The sequence below is a fragment of the Onychomys torridus genome, chromosome X (genome assembly GCF_903995425.1).
Source record: "Onychomys torridus chromosome X, mOncTor1.1, whole genome shotgun sequence".
In the NCBI taxonomy this organism is placed as follows: Eukaryota; Metazoa; Chordata; class Mammalia; order Rodentia; family Cricetidae; genus Onychomys; species Onychomys torridus.
Window position 1 is genome coordinate 119375054 of NC_050466.1, and position 23165 is coordinate 119398218.

General features: G+C 43.4%; 1 protein-coding gene across 13 annotated transcripts in view; it reads right to left on the reverse strand.

Moving 5' to 3' along the window:
* Slc25a53 (solute carrier family 25 member 53) overlaps positions 1-23165 on the reverse strand; it is a 98065-nt gene that overhangs the window by 69889 nt on the left and 5011 nt on the right. For 6 of the 13 annotated variants that reach the window (XR_004943702.1, XM_036175011.1, XM_036175004.1 and 3 more), the window contains exons 2-5: positions 22273-22408; positions 15054-15148; positions 13262-13465; positions 12691-12858 (exon numbers count right to left, since the gene is read on the reverse strand). The gene's annotated coding sequence lies outside the window, so the exon portion shown is untranslated. Of the gene's footprint in view, positions 1-12690; positions 12946-13261; positions 13466-15053; positions 15149-20089; positions 20171-20541; positions 21310-22272; positions 22409-23165 lie in introns of those variants that run through there. The other 7 variants (XM_036175012.1, XM_036175010.1, XM_036175006.1 and 4 more) reach the window with 6 other exon arrangements.

Sequence of the window (23165 nt, forward strand, 5' to 3'; positions counted from 1 at the left end):
CACGTAGGTGGACTCAGCAGCGATGGCACTTGCCGCACCGACCCCATACCTCCCGAAAGGCTTAAGGGAAGGTCGCCACTAATTAGAAGTATGCTCCTACTGCTTCTCCAACCATCTCGAGCTAGAGTTTAACCCCGGGAGCTCCTGAACGTTAGGGAGTCAATTTGTTCTTGCACCCGAGAATCTTCTATGCTAAAACAAAATGCTGGGCCTGGCCCTTTTCCATCTGTTGAACCCTAATTTGTGTTCTAGGTTTTATTTGGAAGCTTATCAATCATTCTTACGTTAGAATTAATTTTCTCAGTTGATTGTGATTCATTTAAGCTGCTGGACCAATCCTGACCTCCAATGTGCCATTTCTGATGTGTTCATCTTGAATCTGTAACTTTCTACTGTTTCCCATTTTTGTGTCTCATACCTAACTCGCCCTGTATGCCTGAAGCACAGAGCCTTTTTGAAACCACAATTTCTAGGTTTGACTCTCCACTCATTTTTTTTTAATCAAAATCATAATATCTTGAGCAAAAAATTGAAGCATGCTATTCCATTGCTTCCTGTTCTGGAGCATGGTGATACTAGCAATGCATACCTCCAACGCACTAATGGAAAGAGAAGCAATATACTGAACTAGACATTATAATTCATGAGACTGAGAGTATTATCTTCTGCCAGAATAAACTGTTGGAATCAATAATAAATGGTAACAGCTAGATTTGGAGTTGTAGACAATAATAGAACAGTGCTTATACATTCATTTTTCATTTATCCCTAACAACATTTTGGTAGTTGTTAAATATACTCTTCCCACCTCTCTTTTATGTTCGGTGGTAGTTTAAAGTCAGCTAGACCTGCCCCATGTCAAATATTGGGACTTCTCAAAGGCTTGGTCTTTATGCTACAATAATATATCTTGTTATCCACAGAATGGTTTGCCAGTGTTAATCTTACTTTATTTTTACTTAGACTCCACAAATCTCTGATCTTAACATACTCAGTTAAGGAAATGAAAAAATGCTTCAAGATTTTGTGATAAAAGCAGGTGTGATTATCCAAAGTGAATGTACTGGATAACTTCCCCTTCCAGTAGTGCCGCAACTGTCCGCTTCTGTTCATTTTGTAGTCTCTGGATCAAAAAAGACCACTCAGCAGCAGCAGCAAAAGTAAAAACCTTCTCTGCTAATCTATCTTACACAAACCACTTGCCACCTTGTTAATTTTAGCCCACTCTTTTTATTAAATCGGCTTTCAGTTATCTGCTTTCCCTATTGCCTCATAACAAATAAGTCTAAAACACAGCGCTGTAAAACCTTCTACTTGTTTTGGACTCAGTCCGTGCTTCAGTGGGTGAGACAGAGCTGGTTGTGGTTGTGCATTACTTCAATCCCTGCACTTGAGAGGCACAGGGAAAAGGATATCTCTGAGTTAGAGACCTACCTGGTCTCCATAGACAATTCCAGATCATTCAGGACTACATAGTAGGACCCTGTCTCAAAGGAAAAAGGAGCTGACACAAGATACAACATTTACAGGTACCTCCTACATGCAGTGAAACAAGCCAGGCCTTTGGAGAAATTCAAATACTTTATGTTCTCACCTTTGTGTAATCTAAATCCATTACAGTCACAGACAGAAAAAAGAGAGATGGTGGCCAAAATATGAAAAGTTTCAATTAGATAGGAGGAATGATTTTTCAAATTATTTTCATTTATTTATTTTGTGTATGAGTGTTTGACTGCCTATACATCGGTGTGCACCCTGTGTGTACCTGGTGCCTGCAAAGGCTGGATTCCCTGGAACTAGAATTACAGACAGTTGTGAGCTGCCGCCTTGCAGGTGCTGGGAACTGAACCTGGGTCCTCTGATGAGCTATCTCTCCAGTTGTAGGGGAATGATTTTTGAGATCTCTCATCAGAATGATCACTATGGTAATAAAAGGGTATTGGTGTAGGGAAAGGGGGCTGGCTAAAGAAACCCACCCTGATTTTGATATTAAGGTCTCAAGGAGTGAAAAGTGCTATGTGGTAAAATAAAGTCAAGAAAAGTGAAAAAGAAAAATGTAGAAAGAAGTGCTCTGGATCCAACACACGACTTTATCCAGAGGCTCTTTGTCACATGGCACAGAGTGTCTTAAGAAACAACAATAACAAAAATGATTTGTGATAAGAAAGAAAGAAAGAAAGAAAGAAAGAAAGAAAGAGGGAAGGAAGGAAGGAAGGAAGGAAGGAAGGAAGGAAAGAGGGAAGAACTATGGAAAGATGGCTCAGATCAGGGCAGAAAGAAACACAGTTTGGCTCAGTCAGATCAGATCCATCTCTGCTCCTGGCCAACTGACTTGTGAAACCAACCAATCACAGAGTAGCATGCTGGCCCTGGGGATAAAGAAATAGCCTGGGTTTGGGACCTGAGCCAGAGAAATGAACACTTTATCCCCAAACCCAGAACCAAGGAAACATGCCCTGACTCTGAAAATAGTACCAAAGTAACACTCTTGGTCCCTAGAATCAGAGTCAGTGAAAGAAACACAATTTGTCTCTGAAATCAAGGCCACCTCCGCCCCTAGCTCACAAAACTGACAAAAACTAAAAATCACTGGTTGCCCCCAAGACATCCTATACAAACCGCCCTGCCACATCAGTTGTGGGCTGTTCTCTCCACCCTGGTAGAGGCAGCTACTCTCTTGGACTCCTCCTTCCCATAAATCCCTTTCTCAAAAGAGTTTTGGGTGTGAAGATCTTCATTTGCCGGCACAGAGAAGAAGAATCTTGTTAAGATGTCCCTTAGTTGACTGAGCAGATAAAAAAACCTTGCAGAGATGTTCCCTTAGCAGGGCTGAGTGAGGTGGAGCTGAACAGCAGAACTTTGCTGAGAAGTCCCTGAGCAAGGTGGAGCAGAAAAAGTAACTTTTCTGCAGAGTCAGAGGAGATTGCTACTTTCTGCAGGGTCCCCCCCCCCATTTTGCAGTGTGAAGCAAAGGAAGCAACATCTTAGGCTGGAGAAGCAGAGCTCTGTTAGGAAGCCCCCTTAAGTGGGGGCTGAGCAAAGCTCAGCTGTAGTGGCTCTCCAGGAGAGGAGCAGGATTGCCATATTCTGCAGAGACCATCCCCCACCACACCAGGTATAGCCTGACTCTCCCGAGGGTACCCATCCCTGCTGAAGCAGTTCCAGGCCTGACTCTCCCCAGCAGTCAGAAAAACTTCCCCTCCAGGGCACCCGGGATACCTCATCCTCCAGTTGTCAGCTGTTGCCTGATTCCCAACTGGCCAGGATACCTCTTGCCAGAGTTGCACAACTCACATTTTGGTGCCAAAATCCAGGGCCAAACTCACAGAGTTGCAACAAATGTACTTACAATTGGACTTTGAAAATTACTATGAGTATATTTCTAATGTTCATCTCAGATAAGCTAAGCATGTCAGGTAATGATTATATTACTTTGCTTGACTGAATCATTCTGAGAAAATTTTAAAATCACAGAGAAAAGTTTGGAGATATCTAACAAGGGAAGAACGTTACCCCAAAATCTGAGAAAAACAAACAAACAAAAAACTTCACAACTGAGGAAATTCAAGTTGCCTACAAACACAATGCCCCCTTTCCCAAAGATATTTCAAACAAGTTGGTTAAAAACAACAAATGAACTATTTACTCAAAGCTTTAATCTCTGTGATCTTGAATTTAGCTATACTGGCCCTTGCCCTGTTATTCCTCAACAATGCAATTAATAAAACTGTAGGGTAAAGGGGCCAGCCAAAGAAACCCACCCTGGCCCTGAAACTAGAACCACTGAAAGAAACACACCCTGGCCCTAAGACCTGAGCCAGTGAAAGAAACACATCTTGACCGGGAAATCAGAGCCAAAGAAACCCACCCTGGCGCTAAAACTAGAGCCAGTGAAAGAAACACTTTAGCCCTGGACCCAGAACTTATTAAACACACCCTGACTCTGAAACCAGTGCCAAAGAAACAGACTTTGGCCCCAGAATCAGAGCCAGCGAAAGAAATATGCCCTGGCCCTGAAATTAGAGCCAAAAAGCTAAAAAGGGCCAGTGAAAGAAACACACTTTGGCCCTGAAACCAGAGCCAAATCTGCCCCGACCAACTAAGCAGAAAACCAACCAATCAGCAGGAAAAATGAACCAATCCCTGAGCAGAAAACCAAGCAATCCCTGAGCACCAAGCAATCACTGAGCACGAGATGTAGCCAATCTGGGCTCAAGGATCGAAATCTGACCAATTCCTGCCCTGAAAACCTTCTTCCTGGAAAAACTCCGCCCCTAAGAATCCCTATATAAGCCCTGTGTCTGCTCAGTTTGCAGCTGCACCTCTTCCACTGAGGCAGGCATTTTTCTGGATTCCTCCCTCCCAAGAAGTCTCTTGAAGGAAGTTTGCGGGAGACCATCTTTCGCCGGAGCAGAGATGGAGCCGGAGTGGAGCAGAGAGCCTGAGCAGAGCAGAGCAGAGACAGAACCTGGGCTGAGCGGAGCGGAGCAGAAACACTTTTGCTGGGGAAACCTGCCCCTAGCGTTCAGGTTTCTGGAGTGTAACAACTTCGCTGGAAGACGAAACCCTCCCTTACCAGAGCAGAGCTGTTACACTGGGGAAACCATTCCTTGGAGCAGGGCTGTAAACTGCTATGCTTACTGTGGTGTAGTATTCCTTCGTTCCTGAGTGCCAAAATATTTTTCCATCCATGCTGCAATACTTAGAAAAACACCTTAACAATTACATTTAGAAAAGAAAATTCTCGCTGGGCGGTGGTGGCGTCCGCCTTTAATTCCAGCACTCTGGAGGCAGCCAGGCAGATCTCTGTGAGTTCGAGGGCAGCCTGGGCTACAGAGAGTTCCAGGAAAGGCGCAAAACTACACAGAGAAACCCTGTCTCGAAAAACAAAAATAAGTAAAATAAGTAAACCAGCTCACATCTTCTATTTAATTTTAAGCCTAACTTATATACACATATCTAGTGATATGTGAATCTGAAGGGAAGAGGAAGGAGACGAGAGGGTAACTGGTATTAAAATCGAAATAGGTTGTGTATTATGCATGAAAATGTCATAATGAAAACCACTGTCCTATGTAATTAATATATACTAATAAAAACGTAGCATACCTCTCCCTCGTGAGATGCTCAGAACCATGTCTTATGTGTATACCACCCCCTTAATGTCCACATTAAATTTGCTGTGTATATTACTCAATACTACTATATAAGCTCCCTAACATGCTTCATTAAAGCTCATCCTGATTTTGCTGACTCCCCATAGGAGCCCTTACCCTTTTGGAGGAGAGGATGGGGAGTGGGTCTGGCAGCAGGGGAAGGCTAAGGAGGAGTGGGAGGGGGGAATGAGAGGGGGCTCTGTGGTTGGTATGTAAAATGCATTAAAATTTTTCTTAAAAACTCATCCTGAAATAGTTTTCACTGACATAATCATGTATCTGGAATGAATTTCACTAACATCACATTGAACTTCATTACCATACTTGTTAACGTTCATAGAGCTACAAATAAAAGTAAATGAAAAGTTTTCTATGCAGTGTGCAACAAAATCTTTCTGTCTTTGTTGCTGAGATAATTTCACTCAGATTGGACCATTGGCAATGTGCCTAGCCATGCACAGAGATGTCCTTTAGTAAGGAACCCCCCCCCCCAAATGCCAGACCTGTCAGTGAAATGATCCACAGCAAGAATCCTCCTGCTTGGCACCAGGAAAAAGACCTGGTAACTTGAGTCTGAGGCAAGATAAAAGGCCATGGGAAATTATGGGGGCACAAGAATGCAAAGAAGGGGCTGGGGACATGACTCAGTGGTTAAAAGCACTTGTTGATCTTCCAGAGGCCTACATTCAATCCCTAGTACCCACATGGTGGACTACAACTGTTTGTAACTTCAGTTACAGAGGAGCTGACCCCCTATTCCAGCTTCCAGGAGAACAAGGCATGTACATGGTAGACAGACATAAACACAGACAAAACACCCATACACATAAAATCTTTTTTGAAAAGAATGATGGCTGCATGTAGAAGAATCCAAGTAGAAACATACTTATCATCCTGTACAAAATTCAACTCCAAGTGGATCAAAAACCTCAACATAAGCCCAGATACACTGAACCTGATAGAGAACGTGGGAAATAGCCTTGAATTCACTGAAACAGGAAAAGACTTTCTGAACAGAACACTGATAGTGGAGGCACTAAGATCAATAATTAAAAAATGGGAGCTCATGAAACAAAGAAGCTTTTGTAAGGCAAAGGACACTATCAATTGGACAAAGCAGCAGCCTACAAAACAGGAAAAAAAAATTACCAACTCCACATCTGACAGATGAATAATATCAAAAATATATAAAGAATTTAAGAAACTAGATATAAAGGAAACAGCCCAATTAAAAAATGGGGTACATTTTCTCAAAAGAGGAAACACAAACGGTTGAGAAACACTTAAAGAAATGTTCAACATCGGTAGTCATCAGGGAAATGCAAATCAAAACTACCTTGAGATCCCATCTTACACCTGTCAGAATGGCTAAGATCAGTAACACAAATGGCAGCTCATGCTGGAGAAGATGTGGAGCAAGGTGAACACTCTTCCGTTGCTGGTGGGAATGCAAACTCATACAGCCACTATGGAAATCAGTGTGGCAGCTCCTCAGGAAGATGGGAATCGGCTTGGGCATCTACCCAAAGGACACTCCGTCCTGCCATGGAGACGCTTGCTCAACCATGTTCATTATTGCTCTATTTATAATAGCCAGAAATTAGAAACAACCTAGATAACCCTCAACAAAAAAATTGATACAGAAAATCTGGTACATTTACACAAGGGAACATTACTAAGTCGTTTTTTAAAAGGGACATCATGAAATTTGCAGGCAAATGGATGGAACTAGAAATATATTCTGAGTGAGATATCCTAGACCCAGAATGACAAATATGGTTATGTATTCACTTACATGTGGACATCAGCTTTTCCACATGTAAGTGAAAAGTCAATGATAACTAAGATACAATCCCTAGAATCACAGAAGGTAGGTATAGAGTAAGGGACTAGAGGGAACAGTTAGATGAACAGTTAGATCTCATTAGGAAAGGTAAATAACATAGACATGGATGAAAAGGGGGGCTGGAATGGGAGGACCAAGTAGGGAGGGTAAAGAGAGAGGGAGTTGTGGAAGGGAATACAGAGAGAAACAACTAAACTTAAGGGCCATTTGAGGGGTCGTATGGAAACCTAATACAGTAGAACCTTACTAAAATATATACATATATAAAGGTGAGCTAAATGAAATTGGCAAATAATAGGGGAGACAGAATCCCAACTGCCATCTCTTGTCACCCAATGAAGCTTCCAGTACCAGGACTGGGTTACATCTGAGTTGTTGGCTAGAGGGGTCCCATGGGAATACCACTGATAGCAAGGCCCCATTGCTGAACACAATATCTATATTTAACATGGAGATATTAAGCTGGTACCTAAATAGAGCCTTCATGCCTAAGTTCCAGCAACACTAGTACAGGAAAGTACTCTTCATGCTATCAAAAGAGAAACATAAACACCAAGCTGGTCACAAAACCTTTATCTACAATGGTGTACTGCCTACAAAATATGTTAGGGCAATGGTGGCACAATGCTTGTGTGAGTAACCAACCAATAAATGATTTGACTTAAAGCCCACTCCATGAGATGGAACCCATACCTGACACTGCTTGGGTGACCAAGAACCTGAGACTAGATAGTTCAGGGACCAAGAGAAAAACCAAATAATACTGGTCTAAAAAGAGAAAAAAAAATGTAGTGATAACATGATTCCTAATGATGTTCTGCTATGCTCATAGATCAGTTGTGGTGGTATTGTGTTGCCCAAAATATTGTTCACCCTAATAAACTTATCTGGGGCCAGAGACAGAACAGCCACAATATTAAACATAGAGGATAGGCAGTGGTAACACACGCCTTTAATCCTAGCATTCCAGAGACAGAGATCCATCTGTTCAAGGATACAGCCAAACATGGTGACTCACACCTTTAATCCCAGGGAGTGATGGTAGAAAACAGAAAGGTAGGTATATAAAGGCGCGAGGACAAGAAACTAGAAGCTTTTGGCTGGTTAAGCTTTTAGGTTTTGAGCAGCACAGTTCAGCTGAGATTCATTCTGGATGAGGACTGAGACGTTTCCAGACTGAGGAAACAGGATCACCTGAGGAACTGGCGAGGTGAGATAGCTGTGGCTTGTTCTGCTTCTCTGATCTTCCAGCATTCACCCCAATACCTGGCTCTGGGTTTGATTTTATTAATAAGAACTTTTAAGATTCGTGCTACAATCAGTGCTTCCTGTAGTAGATGGGAACAAATTCAGAGACCCAAAGGTGGATATTACACAGAGAGTCCTTGGAATACACAGCTCTAAATGGGATGTCTCCCTCAAATCCCTCCCCTCAGAGCTCAGGGTACCCCAAAGAAGAGGAGGTGGAAAGAAGGTAAGAGCCAGAGGGGACGGAGGCTACCAGGATCAAAAGGCTTTCTAACTCAACTGAACAAAGCCCGTATTAACTCACAGAGCCTGCACCTGGTCCTCTGCACATATATGGGGGCTTCTGGTTTAGTGTTTTTATGGGATTCTTGTGCCTGCTCGTGGACTCTTTTCCTTCTGTTGGTTTGTCTTGTCTAACTCAATGTGGTAGTTTTTGTTTTATCTTATATTTTATTTTGTTATATATTTTTAAAAAATGAAAGAAAGAAACCTAGCCACTAGGGTAAAGGTTAACAAATGAACTGTCACTTATGCCTCCTGGGAGAGGGAAAATCAGTTTTCTTCAATAGAGTGACACTGGGTATATCAACCACTCCAAGACAGGAGTCATGTCCACGAGTTGTTGACCAACTTATACAGGACTCCACAGTTGGTGTGTGTGTGTGTGTGTGTGTGTGTGTGTGTGTGTGTGTGTGTATGTGTGTGTGTGTGTATGTGTGTATGTGTGTGTGTGTGTGTGTGTGTGTGTGTATGTGTGTATGTGTGTATGTGTGTGTGTGTGTGTGTATGTGTGTGTGTGTGTGTGTATGTGTGTGTGTGTATGTGTGTATGTGTGTGTGTGTGTGTGTATGTGTGTGTGTGTGTGTGTATGTGTGTGTGTGTGTATGTGTGTGTGTGTATGTGTGTATGTGTGTGTGTGTGTGTATGTGTGTGTGTGTGTGTGTGTGTGTATGTGTGTGTGTGTGTATGTGTGTATGTGTGTGTGTGTGTATGTGTGTGTGTGTGTGTGTGTATGTGTGTGTGTGTATGTGTGTATGTGTGTGTGTGTGTGTGTGTGTGTGTGTGTGTGTGTGTGTGTGTGTGTGTGTGTGTGTGTGTGTGTGTGTGTATGTGTGTGTGTGTGTATGTGTGTATGTGTGTGTGTGTGTGTGTATGTGTGTGTGTGTGTTTGCGTGCACGCATATGAGCACTTGTGAATGCTTTTATTTGGTTACAGTTTGGTGGTTTGTTTGGGTTTTTGGCGTTTATTTTGCTTTCTTTGTTTGGGGGGTTATTTTTGTATTGGGTTTTTGTTTGTTTTCTGAGAAAGAACTGAAAAGGGTGGGTGGGTAGGGAGGGGAAAGGCTCTAGAAGAACTTGGAGCAGGGGAAGAATATGATCAAAATATATTTAAATTTAAAAATTGTTTTAAAATGATAAAAATAAAAATGAAAATAAGAGACACAGTGGCTTTGAACATTCCCACAAAGGTAAGAGTGTAAAACAAATGCAAGTCACTTGGCCTCTGGCAGGTTAGGAGCCATTAAAGAAGTTCCTGGACTTCTCAGTTAAAGGCAGTTTTTCTATATAAGGAATCAACCAAGGGATCTTTACCTACTGTGTTATGGGATTTTTGTTGTTAAGATTTCAGAAACAAACTTCTGCTCATATTTAATGGTGTCTTCAACAAAGTTCTGAAATCTAGGTCACAGGCAGGATCAATCTTGCAAGGTAAAACAAAACAAGGCTTAGGACTCCTGAAGAACATGTTGGTCCATTCTGTGGTTTAGAGGGCTGGGAATTACGGTAACATCCTTAAGAATTTGACTCCTCACTCAGATTCCAGCACACCTGATGCAAATACATTTATAGCAGTCAAGTGTCTGGGTCTATTCTTTGCACTATGTGAGAGGGGTTGGAAAGGGATAACTACTTTCAAAGGTTTCAAAATGACATTTATTGTGTATGCCACTGTGAAGGCTTTATGTTGGATTCATTTGCTAAGGAGTAAAGGTCTATAAATTACAAGAACAAACAAACAAAAAGATAGCCATTTGAAAGACACATAAGGGCAATTCTCTCCTGAGAAGCCCATACACATGTCTCAGGATTATAGATTGTCTTTTTCTTATGCCTTTCTAGCTACACAATAAATCAATTCACTAAATTTGCTTCACTCTGGATTGTCCTGAAATTATTTCTATATCATAATCAAGGAACTGCCTTTACCTGAGCAGAAAGCCTAAGGAAAAAGGTGACTTCCCAGGCTTCTAGGAGCTTATATTCTATGTCTCCCTGCCTCCCTGCCTCCTACCCTACAGCTAAACCTTCAGGTGCATATAATCTCTTCTATGAGTTGTAACACTGATATTGGCAAGGCTAAGAAATACTGAGAAATTTTTGCTTCCCAATTTGGGTACAACTCTAAATAAACTCAGTTTTCATTTTTTTTTTAATAAAAAGGCCTGCAAAATAGCCTAGTCCCATATCTACATGAAAGTAGAAAAGAGCTAGAGAGATGGCTAGGAGATTATGTGCACTGGCTGCTCTTGCAGAGGACCCAGGTACTATTCCAAGCAACCACAGGGTCACTCACCAACTGTTGTAATTCCAATCCCAGGGAATACAATGTCCTCTTCTGGCTTCCTAAGCATGCACATAGTACACAAATATATATGCAGGCAAAATGTCCACATACATTAAATTTGAATGTATGTTTGTATACCACTTGCATTCCCAGTACCCACAGATGCCAGAATAGAGGATCAGATTCTCTGAAACTAGAGTTACAGATGGTTGTGAGCCACCATTCAGATGCTGAGAACTGAACTCAGGTCCTCTGCAAGAGCAGTAAGCACTCTTAACTGCTGAGCCATCTTTCCAGCCCCAAACAATTATTTTTAAAAGGTAGAACTGAGCTCACAAAGTTGTCTTCTGACCACCACACACTCCCTGTGGTAACACACAAATTATGAATACCCATTCATGTGCAATTGTGTGCATTCTCATGCACGCACACACACATACACACAATAATAAGTAATTTTTTAAAAATTCTGTTAATGAGACAATGCATTCTGACCAAAGCCAAAGCATTACAGCCAGGCGCTTTGGTTCTACATTGAGGTTCACTTAGTTCAGATTGGTTTAGATAATAGTATCTCAGTGTGATCCTAAACTCAGTAGTATTAGCATTTCCCCTGTAGGGGACATAGTGGCCTATGCTTTAACTACGTTTGCAGCTGACTCAGAAGCATGGAGAAGTTTGAGAATCACTGACTTACACTGCTTGCAATGGCACTGACTTTCTGGCTTACAAAGCAGAAGGCTGCATAATTCAGAAGAATTAAAATTGTATGGTAGGTGCACAATTCCCTGACATGAAATGAGTTCTTTGCAAAGTGAAAGTGCACACAAATATGTCAAATGTTCAGACCAGCAAACTTAGGAGTTCTGCATTGTGCTGACCTAACTCAAGATCGTAGGCTGCACCTCTGAGGGGGATACTTTGTGGCTGAGTAAGACAGATTCCCTTACGTCGATCCTTCCATTATATGGGAAACACTCTCAACCAACCAAGCAACCAACCAACAAGCTGGTTTGGGCTTGCAGGCTGCTCAATTCTCCCAAGTGGCTGCACAAGGAAGCAAACCAGGAATATCAAAGGTCTGTAGGGAAATGTCATCTTCATTCTATTCTATTTTTAAAACCTGTTGCATCACTACTTCAAGGACCTGTGCCAGACCTCTTAACCAATGCAGTCTGGTGATCTTCACTAGGTTTTCTTACACAAAACATATCTGAGACCAAGGAGGAGGAGCCACCTCTGACTGGAGCACTGGATACATGTCAATCACTGAAAAAAGTCACTGTCAGTATGAAGGATAAATTATTTAAGTTTCTAGTGTGAGGACTCCTTTTGATGTTAATTTTCCTGGAAATAAAACAGTAGCAGATAGGGGAATGTGGCTTCCTAACTGTCAGTTGCTGGACTCCCTCTTGCTACCCTGGCTGCCTTGAGCAAAAAGACTGTCAGTCACATAGCCAGGTGGACTACTCTTAGGCCAGCAACAGACTTTTAGAATATTCTAAGGATCCCTTAAGAAAACTATAGGATGGTCCAGCTGATTTCTCCTGATCCTGAATGTACCCAGGGTTGTCTGAAAGTGTACCACTTGTTTTGCTATCACAAGCCCTGGTGAACCTTAGATGACCCCCAAACTACTTCTACATAGCCCAGAGGGAGTGTACGTCCCTTGATATTCAGAAAAGGAGATTTCTGTCACTGGTATGTAACAAGGCTATGAATGGTCCAAAACACAAGCCTCAGTGGCTCAGGCTGTGCAAACAGGTTGCTAGAGCTCACTTACTGAGTTGGCTTAGACAAATTCTCCTATGCTTTCTTGTGATGTGGTAACATTAGGCCCAATAAACAACTTTTCTCAAATGGTCTTTCCTTACCTACATTTAGTAGTGCAGGCTGAGCTGATAACACAAAGCAGCAGCAGAGAGCAATGGGCAAAGGCATCATCCAAGCTGAAGCTAGCAGGCCAAGAAAGATGGCTAACTGTTACCAGTTGAATATGAAGCTGCTGAAGAGTTCCAGAGTGGCCAGGGCAGGAAGCAAGGCTGCAGAGTGAGAGACAAGACAGGGTGGAGAATTGATGCTGAAGAAGCACAAAAGCCTATAAGAAGCTAGAAAAGAGAACGTGCAGATCCTACTCACCAGCAGCATTCCAAAGGGCTGTGAAAAACTTATGGCCAAAGGCATCAGACCCTGAGTCAAAAGCTGTAGTAACATGGGCCCAAGTTAAAACTTAAGGAATACCAACTTACTGGGCCTACAAGAGAATGGCCATAGATTCTCAATGGGTAAAAGCACTTGCCACCCAACCTAAAGACCTGAGTTGGACCCCATAGACTCATGATAAAAGAATAAAAACAAACTCCAGCAACTTGTCCTCGGACCTCTACCAGCATACCACGGCATGCATGTGACCACATATGGAGGAATCTCAATACATATGCTTACTTGAATGCTTTAATGCCAGCTGGAACCAAGGGATACAGAATCCCACTTTCTTTGACCACCTTAGAGCTGTAGCACTTGTACAGTTAGTGACATATGTACCCAAGACCTGATGCTTCCACCTGTCATAGAAGCTCACTGCGGTTAGGCACCAAAGGCCAGTGGGCAGTCCTTGAGGTCACTCTTCTTGTTTACCAAGCTTGGGATCTAGGTAGAACAAAAGAATTACCATCCAAATGACACAACATATTTATTCTTACTTTGTGCTCTGATTGTCCCTGTTTAATATGAGATGGCAACCAGAAAGATGTAAATGGCAAGAATAAAGCCCAATTCCTAAATCAGGAGCCTCTCCAATGGTCAGGCCATAGCAAGAACAATCTCAGGAGCCTGCTTTGTTTTGTTTTGTTTTGTTTTTGCTTTTTTTTTTTTTTTTTTACAGAGGAGTAATAAAAAAGGTCACATAGGGCATGCTGTCCTTGAACTCATTACCTGTAATCACCTCTCAAGTGCTGAAATTACATGCATGAGCAACCATGCCCAACATAATACTCAAAACTTAGCTTTTTTAAAAAAAATGGTGAGGCTGAAGAGATGGCTCAGTATTTAAGAGCACCAGCTGCTCTTCCAGAGGACATGGGTTTAATTCCCAGCAGCCATTTCTAGTGTCTCACACAGACTGTAATTCACATCCCCACCTATCAGGCACCTTCTCCTGGCAAAAAAAAAAATAAACAAGAAAACATTTTAACATTTAACATTTTGAGAGAGAGAGAGAGAGAGAGAGCGCACAAGCATCTTCTGGAGCTTGGCTGTTGTGATCCATCAGAAGTAGGTGCCATGGGCTGGAGAGATGGCTCAGAGGTTAAGAGCACTGACTGCTCTTCCAGAGGTCCTGAGTTCAATTCCCAGCACCCACATGGTGGCTCACAACCATCTGTAATGAGATCTGTTGCCCTCTTCTGTAGACATAATAAATAAATAAATTTTAAAAAAAGAAGTAGGTGCCATAATTTTTTAATGTGTGGGGGTTGGGGTGTTCATGTGCATCAGAGTGAACATGTATATCAGTGTCTAAGGACACAAGCGAACCCCATCGCTATCTACAAGGAGGCCATCCACATCCTTTGAAACAGATTCTCTCATTGGCCTGGAGTTCATCAATTAGGTTAAACTGGCTGGCCAGGGAACCCTAAAAATTTTCCTATCTGTATCTGCTTTTCCAGCACTGTGGTTACAAGTGTGTACATTCACTAGGTTCTGAAAGCAGGCTCTTATGCTTGGAATACAAGCACTTTAATGACTGAGCTATGTCCCTAGCCCTCTTCAGTAATTTCTAACACAAATAAGTCTGAAAAGCAGAATCAGGAAAAGACATTCATCCCTGATAAGTCTTTTTGCACCCTGAAGGCCTCTCTGCCAATGCAGCAAACTGAATCAGACCAAACTGGAAAAGGCCAAGTTTAATGGGTAAACCATTCCTGGCTGATTCCTGGCCCCTCAGAGGGGAGACCGTGGGGTGGGGGTGGAGGACGGGAATGGGAGTGGAAGAACCACCTGTCTGTTTTCTGGGATGCAGCTTATATACCCTGTGGGAGTGGTCTTGAGCCTCTCTGGGGGAGGAGCTGTGTTTGGCAGGCTTTGAAGGGGTGGGTTTGGGGAAAGAGATGGGGGGGTGGATCTTCCACCAGAACATTCCAGACTCTTTGGGTATAGGGATGCCGGTTCAGGTCTGACTACTTCCTGCAAGCATGGGATGACGTGGGGAAGAGGAGTCAGGAGTTGGTGGGCTCACATTCAGCAGGAGGTGTGAGTGGAGGAGCATCAGGTTAATTGTCATCCTGGAGACCTCAGGCATCTGTTTCTTCAGGAGGCAAAGAAGGCAAGTTTCTAGGAAAAAAAAGATCATTAACCTCTGCCCTAGTTGTACTGTAAAGATGAATGTACAGAGCAGAAGAGCAGATAGGTCCATTAGTGGGACATCTTGGAAAACCAGAGGGTGGAGGGTCCCAGCCACTGGACAGACCACATATCCTGAATAGGTGCTCCCTTGAGCCTGGAGGTACCAGCATGGATGTCCCAGAAGCTTGGCAGCCAAGGGGGTGGTGAGGATCACAGTATGAACGGAGAAGAGACCTCAGAAGAGAGAGGTAGGGGAGGTACCCGGCCAGTGGGGGAGTTTGGGCCGGGAGGTAGTGATTGAGGAGGAAGGGCCTTCTGTAAAGGAGCTCAAAAGGGCTCAAACCTGTAGGAGAGTGTGGGGTAAGGTCAATGGGGAGAAGGGAGGGCCAGGATAACCTGAGTTCAATGGAGAGCTTGGTGAACAGTGGTTTGATGAGTCCATTGGCCTTCTCACCCTTTCCTGAGGATAAAGGTGTCAACCATAGTTAGGAGGTAACGGGGTTCTAGATTAGGTGTGGCCATGTGAGTGAAGTCCACCTGCCAATCCTCACCTGGTTGGTGTCCTCGAAGCTGGTGCAGAGGCTGACATATCTGGAGGGCCCCTGTGAATGGGCCTGTGAAATACTCAGGAGAGTATGGGGGCCAAGGTGAGTGTGGCCCCCAAAAGACTGAGAACATGTCGACCAAGCAGAGGTGCAGGGCAAGCAGGTATGACCAGAAAAAAGAGTGTGAGAAGAATCGCCCTGCAAGAATGCAGGGAAGTGTCAGGGTCTTAAGTGGGAAGGAAGGGATCCTGTCCACCCCCATGACAGAAATTGGTAAGGGGTAGGACCTGAGTAAGATGTCCAAATAGAATAGGTAGCTCCTATGCCCAAAAGAAAGTCAATGGACTTACCTGTTACCTGCAGCATCAACCTAGGCTCAGAGAGGGCAATGGGAGTCAGCAGGTCTAGGCCATATCAGTTCTCTGTCAGGCTTACAAGTTCTCAGTTGCCAGTTCTGGTCAGGTTGGACCTCCATGGCATGGCATAGAGGACGAGCCTGCACGGCGGCATTCCAATTTCCAGTGCCCAGGTTGTCAGCCCACAGGGCATGGCCTCCTGGGCGGCTGGGGATCAGGGCAATACTGTGACCCGTGGCCCGGCTTGCCACATTTGAAGCAAGTTTTTGGCGATGACTTGGGCTGAGCTATGGTGGGATGGAGCCTCGTGGCCAACTTCCCTTGTACCCCTGGTGGCCTCAGAGCAGCTGCTAGGGCTTGGGCTTAAAGCATTTTCTGTTGCAGCCTTGCCCGTCAGGTTGACTCCGCTGTCATTCTGGAGCATTGAAAACTTTAAAAGCCATTTTCACCAATTCCTGTCGGTGAGTTTGGGGACACTCCTCATCCTTTTTAATTTCTTTTCCAATATCTGTCACTGACTGAGAAATGAAATGGGTGGGAAGGCAGGAGTCTGGTGAGACTGAGTATGAGAAGAAATCTGTGAAAATTTGGGGGTGGTTAGGCCAGTGTGTAGGCTGAGGCATTGGGAGATAGGGGTGAGTGGTGGGGAGAGGAGGGAACAGGAAGGAGGGTAAGAAGGAGGAATTTGGTCTTAGATTCGTGGCCCTGGAGGAGGGAGTTGGGTAGGTAGAGTTTGGGAGAAGTGGGAGAGGGGCCAGTGTCCCTGGCAGCATGGTCCGAGTGAATTTTTTTGGATCCCAGTTCCCAGATAGGTGAGAATCTAGAGGCACATGACCCTAGCCAACAAGACCAGTGCTGTGAGACACTGGCCCCTGTAGGGAGGATGGGAACGCAAACCCAAAAACCGTGGATGTAGGGCAGTTCTGTCCAATTATAACAGATATTCCCAATTGGAATAGATTCTGTAAAACACCCCATAGGGGCTTTGGGGGATCAGGCTTTGAATGGCAAGTGCCATTTCTCAAGTCAATGCCGGGGACCTGAAGCCTAGTATAATGTGTCCACCTGTGGTAAGTCTTGGGTCAAAAAAATGGGTGTGTATGAGAAATTCCCTTCAACAGAAGGTCTTCTGGAGAAGGGGTCCCATGAAACAAAGGCAGCCCTTTGCTCCAGCTCCAAAATGGGCTGAAAGGGCTGGATGGAGCAAAGGCAGCCCTTTGCTTCTGAAAGGGTCAGGGGCCTGGCGCAGCCATGTCTCTGGTAGGACACCCCCCCAAAAAACAAAGAGGCTCTAGGCCTCCTAGGCAATGACTGGAAAAGGAAATTTACCTAGCCGGGAGCCGATCTCAGTCTGGAAGAGAGCAGGTGTGGGGGAGAGCGGTGTTTTCCCACCATGCGGCCCTAGGCCAGTGGGGAAAAATTCTCCCTCGCTGGAACCTCCAGATGGTCTTTTTGCGCCCTGATAGGCCTCTCTGCTGACGCAGCAATCCAAATCAGACTGAATCAGGAAAAGCCCAGGTTTAATGGGTAAAGCGTTCCCGGGTGATTCCCCAGCCTCTCAGAGAAGAGATGGGGCAAGAGACTGGAAGAACCAGCGTCTGTTTTCTGGGATGCAGCTTATATCCCCTGTGGGAGTGGTCTTGAGCCTCTCTGGGGGAGGAGCTGTGTTTGGCAGGCTTTAAGGGGCAGGTTTGGGGAAAAAGATGGGGGAGGGGTGTAGATGTAACCGACTCCCTAAATAAGAAGAGGAAAGACAGAGCAGCAGTGAGGGGAAGGTTTCCAGCTCTCAGCTATTGCTCTGACCTCTTGGCTTTTAACTCTGCAATTGGCTCCGTGTTTCTTGTTTAAGAAGACGGTTACAACTACAGAGGGGAGTTGAGTTGGCTCTTCCACCAGAATATTCCTGACTCTTTGGGTATAGGGATGCCAGGGTGCCAGGGGTTGAGTTGGAACATCCACCCAAACACTCCCCAAAGAAATGCTACTCTAGAGTGTGGGAAAACAGCAACATTTTCACAGATTACCCTTCATTTATCATTCACGGCTGTTCCCTCCCATCCTGCCTGTGACAAACAAGTAACCCAAAGGTGCCCCATGACATAAACACACTGGAAACAGCACACACCTCATGGGGACATCAACAACAGTCGCCCGGAATTCATTCCATTTTTTACTCCCAACTCCTCATCATCCCCTCTTATCTCTATTCCCTGGGTGGTTAGACATGCCTGACTCTGAGCTGGGAAAAAAGGCCCTGAGATTCCCTGCTTCTTCTTCTTCTTCTTCTCTCCAGTGTTGGTGATGGTGTCCTGCCCATGGCCCCCAGGGCAGTAGCAGTGACACTGGCTATACTACCCTTCTGAGGGGCCTCAAGGATGGTCATCATTAGTGAGAGCTCTGTGTACTTCCAAGGGCAGGCAGGAAGCGCCAGGAAGTACACTACCTGTATCCCCAGCCTACTCTAATCTCCAGTCTGTTGGATCCCCAAAGTTTTGGTTACTACCAGATTTTCAGCACATACCTAGTAAGCACAGACAAATTAAACTACAGATTCTGGAACTGAGTGGCATGTGAATTGTGAGGAGAATATTTGCTGGAGAGCAATGTGCTGAGTGGCTCTAGCAATCCCAGAATTCACTCTGTAGCCTAGGCTGGACTCAAAACAAGACAGTCCAAGTGCTGAGGTAACAGGCATAAGACACAACGGCCCCTTTGAATTGCTTTGGTTTTATCGTTTTGTTGACCCCCTGGCTTTTCTCTTTTTATGCTGTCTCATTTATTTTATTTTAAATGTTACACATTACCACTGTGTGTTCCTCACTGAACTGGTAAATTTTGAAGCAGCCCATGGAGACCTGTTCCTTCTGAGTGTTTGGATTACTCCACTGTACCACTACGTCTGTTTCAGTGGATTTCTTTGCTTTTATTTGTCGTGTATCTGTTTAATCTGGACTTTCCTTTGTTTTGTAACTTGCCTGGACAATGATCTGGAAGGCAGCTTAATTAGATTCCTGATAATATGTCCTAACCATGTCCTGACCATTTTCAGGTTGGCAACAGGGTATAAAAGACAGATATAATTACCTAATTATCTGCCATTTTTCAGAAGACTATTAAGAGCCAGGCTCTAAAAGGCTTTATATAAACCACAAAAAAAAAAGCCAGGCAGTGGTGGCGCACGCCTTTAATCCCAGGAGGCAGAGCCACGCAGATCTCTGTGAGTTCAAGGCTAGCCTGGTCTACAGAGTGAGTTCCAGGACAGTCAGGGCTACACAGAGAAACCCTGTCTCGAAAAAAAAAACAAAAAAAAAATGCCTTAAATGAAGACTGGCCATGGCAATACTTCTGATCTGCATTTGAATCCTTATGGTGATTATGTCTTCTGTGGTAGAGCAGATCTTCATCAAGGGTGAAAACAAAAATACCTACACTACTTTCTAAATACTGATTCCTGATTTGTTTTCTCTGTCAATTAGTCTGTCCTTCTGATTTTTATTTCACATATAGTTTAGTACCAGTAAGTAGACAATGCCCCTTTTTCTTGACGATGAATTGAGTACAACAGAAGTTCTACTGTAAAGATAAATTCACAGGACGTCATAAATCAAAAAAGGTATTTTGTATTATTCACTTTGTGCACAAACCACTAAACAAGTCCAGTAAGGCAGAAAAGACCTTTTCTTAATTTAATTTAGAAAGACCACCTTAGCACTATAATGTATATACTACTATACACTACATACAACACTACATACAACAATGGACAACATGAACAAATCCATTTTGTTACAGTCCCATATAAGACCAGCAATGTAAAAATGCTAGACATAAACAGAGTCAGAAACTTATAGATCACTGGTGCTTGTATGAGTTTTTTACCTTACCCCAAAAGGAATAAGTGAAAATACCAATCTATGGGGTTCCATTAAATCAAAATTCCTCTGGATAGGTGAAGATGGGGTAGCTGAACAGTTTGAGAGAGAAAAAAATTCCAAGATGTTGTGGGATATTTGTAAACTGTGTAACAGGTATTGCTGTGACTGGTGTAATTAAAATGGCCAACAGCTAGGCAGGAGGTACACGCAGGAATTCCAGGCAGAGAGATAACTCTGGGAAGAAAAAAGGCAGAGTCGCCAGTCAGACACAGAGGAAGCAGGATGGGCAATACAGACATTAGGTAACAAACCACGTGCCAGAAAGTAGATTTAAAAAATATGGGTTAAGTTATAAGAACTAGTTAGGAACAAGCCTAAACTAAGACTGAGCTTTTACAGTTAATAATAAGTCTCCATGGGCTGGAGAGATAGCTCAGAGGTTAAGAGCACTGGCTTTTCTTCCAGAGGTCCTGAGTTCAATTCCCAGCAAACACATGGTGGTTCACAACCATCTGTAATGAGATCTGATGCCCTCTTCTGGCCTGCAGGAATACATGCAGGCAGAACACTGTATATGTAATAAATAAATCTTTAAAAAAAATGAGTCTCTGTGTCATTATTTGTGGTCCCCACGAGAAAGTATGACTACACAAAGATATAGATAAATGTTGGAGAATTTATGGACTAGGGAACTCATGCAGATTATAGGAGAAATTAGTACTTCCCTTACTAATTATGCTATTTTAAAAATCCAGAAAAGGAAGAGATTACATTATAAGTATGTAAATCCCACTTTCACAGTGGGTCTTATGAATAGAGTCTAGAGCCAGGCACATGTCAGGTAGAAGGAGTTCTACCACTGAGCTCTGTCCCCAGCCAGGAATTTTTCATACACAAATGGTATGAAATTGGTAACTGGAAGGGAAGGGATACATGCCAATACTGACTTAAGCCTTATCAAAATGGCAAAATTAATCACTTGTCAACTGACTGATGGATAAATAAGATTGTGTATATATACACAACGGAACACTTGATAGCCTTCAAAAAGAAGTAAATTCTGAGACATGGGTGACAGCTCAGTTGCTGAAGTAATAAAGTCTATAAAATGCTTCCCTTCCAAGAACAAGGACCTTAATGCTATCTCCAGAACTCAAACACAGAATACTGGACCAGAGGACTATGGAGAAGTCTCAATATGTGAAGTGCTGTCCCCTAAGCATGATGATCTGAATTCAACCTCCCAAATCCACATAAAACTCCTGAAGGGGTAATTTACAATCCTACCCCTAGGGAGGCAGGACAACAGAAGCCCCAGCAGGTGATGGCCAGTCAGACTAAGTGAATCATGGTGCCTCATTCAGCATGTGATTCTGTTTAAAAAAAAAAATGACATTGAAGATACCCAAAATCAATCTCTGACCTCCATATGGTGTGTGTGTGTGTATGCGCATATGAATGTGTATGCACCCACTTACATGGATTCATTCATACACACACACACACACACACACACGAAATGTTGCCCATGGGGCTGGAGAGATAGTTCAGCAGTTAAGAGCACTTGTTCTGCACCTGCATGGTGGCTCACAACTGTCTGTAAACTCCAGTTCCAGGAGATTGAAACCCTCCTTCCTGACCTCCAGGCTTGCATACAGAGCACATACATACATGTGAGCAGAAACGTTTATACACACAAAAAAAAATAAATCTACTTTTAAAATGTTGGCACAGGGCTATGGAGATAAGAGACAGGAAGATCCTTAGGGCACATGCCTACATGAGAGGTTCCAGGCCAATAAGAGACCCTAGGTAAAGAATAAAATTGTATATATGGCCTCAAGAATGATATGGAAGATTGCAAACAAAACACACATCTATTCACCTCAGAAATGGAACCTACAAGAGTCTAACGTAAGGACTGTACCAAAGTCTGACATGGTGAACCAGTGAATTTTTACTGGAGTTACTAACAGGGGTATGGCTGAGAGATTACTTACTTCACCAAAGCCCACCTCAACATGGGTAATGTTCACAAAGGCTGCAAGTAACCCTGGAGCTCTTTTCAGCTTGCAGGTGGCTTGACAGTCCAAGAATCTCTTCTCTCTGAGGCTGGGTTTAGTAGTCTCCAAACCCAGCAGTTGTTTACTCCTTTTTATACTGCTAGTGAGGCCCTGAACAATCTCCCAATTTTCTGTTCTCCCAGACATTTGACTGCTCACAAGACTTCCCAATCCCTACCAGACAGAATGTTTCAATTGGAGGAAACCACCATACAAAAGCATTCAGTGCACATGTGCCTACATTAAAATACATGCCCACACACATGCACTTACCCTGCCATTTGCAACAGCACAGATGAAAAATGTATGACATGAAAACAGCCAGGCCTGCACAGGACCAATTCTCTGTCTTCTCACATGTAGGAATCTAAGTCAATCATATTCATCTTAGCAGAGTTGAATGATGTACCTGGAGGGTATGGAGAATGGAAAATGAAGAAATGAGTTGAATTTTCAATTAGATGGGAGGGGTTTTTTTTGAGATTACTGCAATGGATGGGAACTACTATTAACAACAGGGTGCTATATGTTTCAAAATCACTAAGGAAACATTTCAAAAGTTCACATTAGAAAACACTAGTATTTTGGATGTCAGAAAGTTATTTCTCTTGATTTCATAAATCCATATCAAACACATATAATACTGTGTCTCCATATACATACTCAACTTTTCAATGTACAAGAAAATAGTGTAGCCGGGCAGTGGCAGCGCATGCCTGTAATCCCAGTACTCGGGAGGCAGAGGCAGGTGGATCTCTGTGAGTTCGAGGCCAGCCTGGTCTCCAAAGTGAGTTCCAGGAAAGGCGCAAGCTACATAGAGAAACCCTGTCTCGGAAAAAAAAAAAATAGTGTAAATAAAACATCAAGGATTTATATGTACTATGAAAATAAGATGTATTTGCCTTCCTCTCTAGTGTGCTATCATTCATATCTATGCTCCCACAGAAGTCCTGTATAAGGGAAGCTATAGGAATCAGGATTACTGAAGGAATCTCATGCTGGGAGTGCAAATGAACCACGGCCAATAGCCTTGTTCCCTGGCATCAGCAATACTAATTTCCTAGTTCTAATCAGTGAATCCACAGCTTATTCCACAAGTGCCTATCTTCTTGAACTTTGTTTTCTCTCTTTTTCTCTTTTAACACCACTATGGAAAGTGGGGAGAC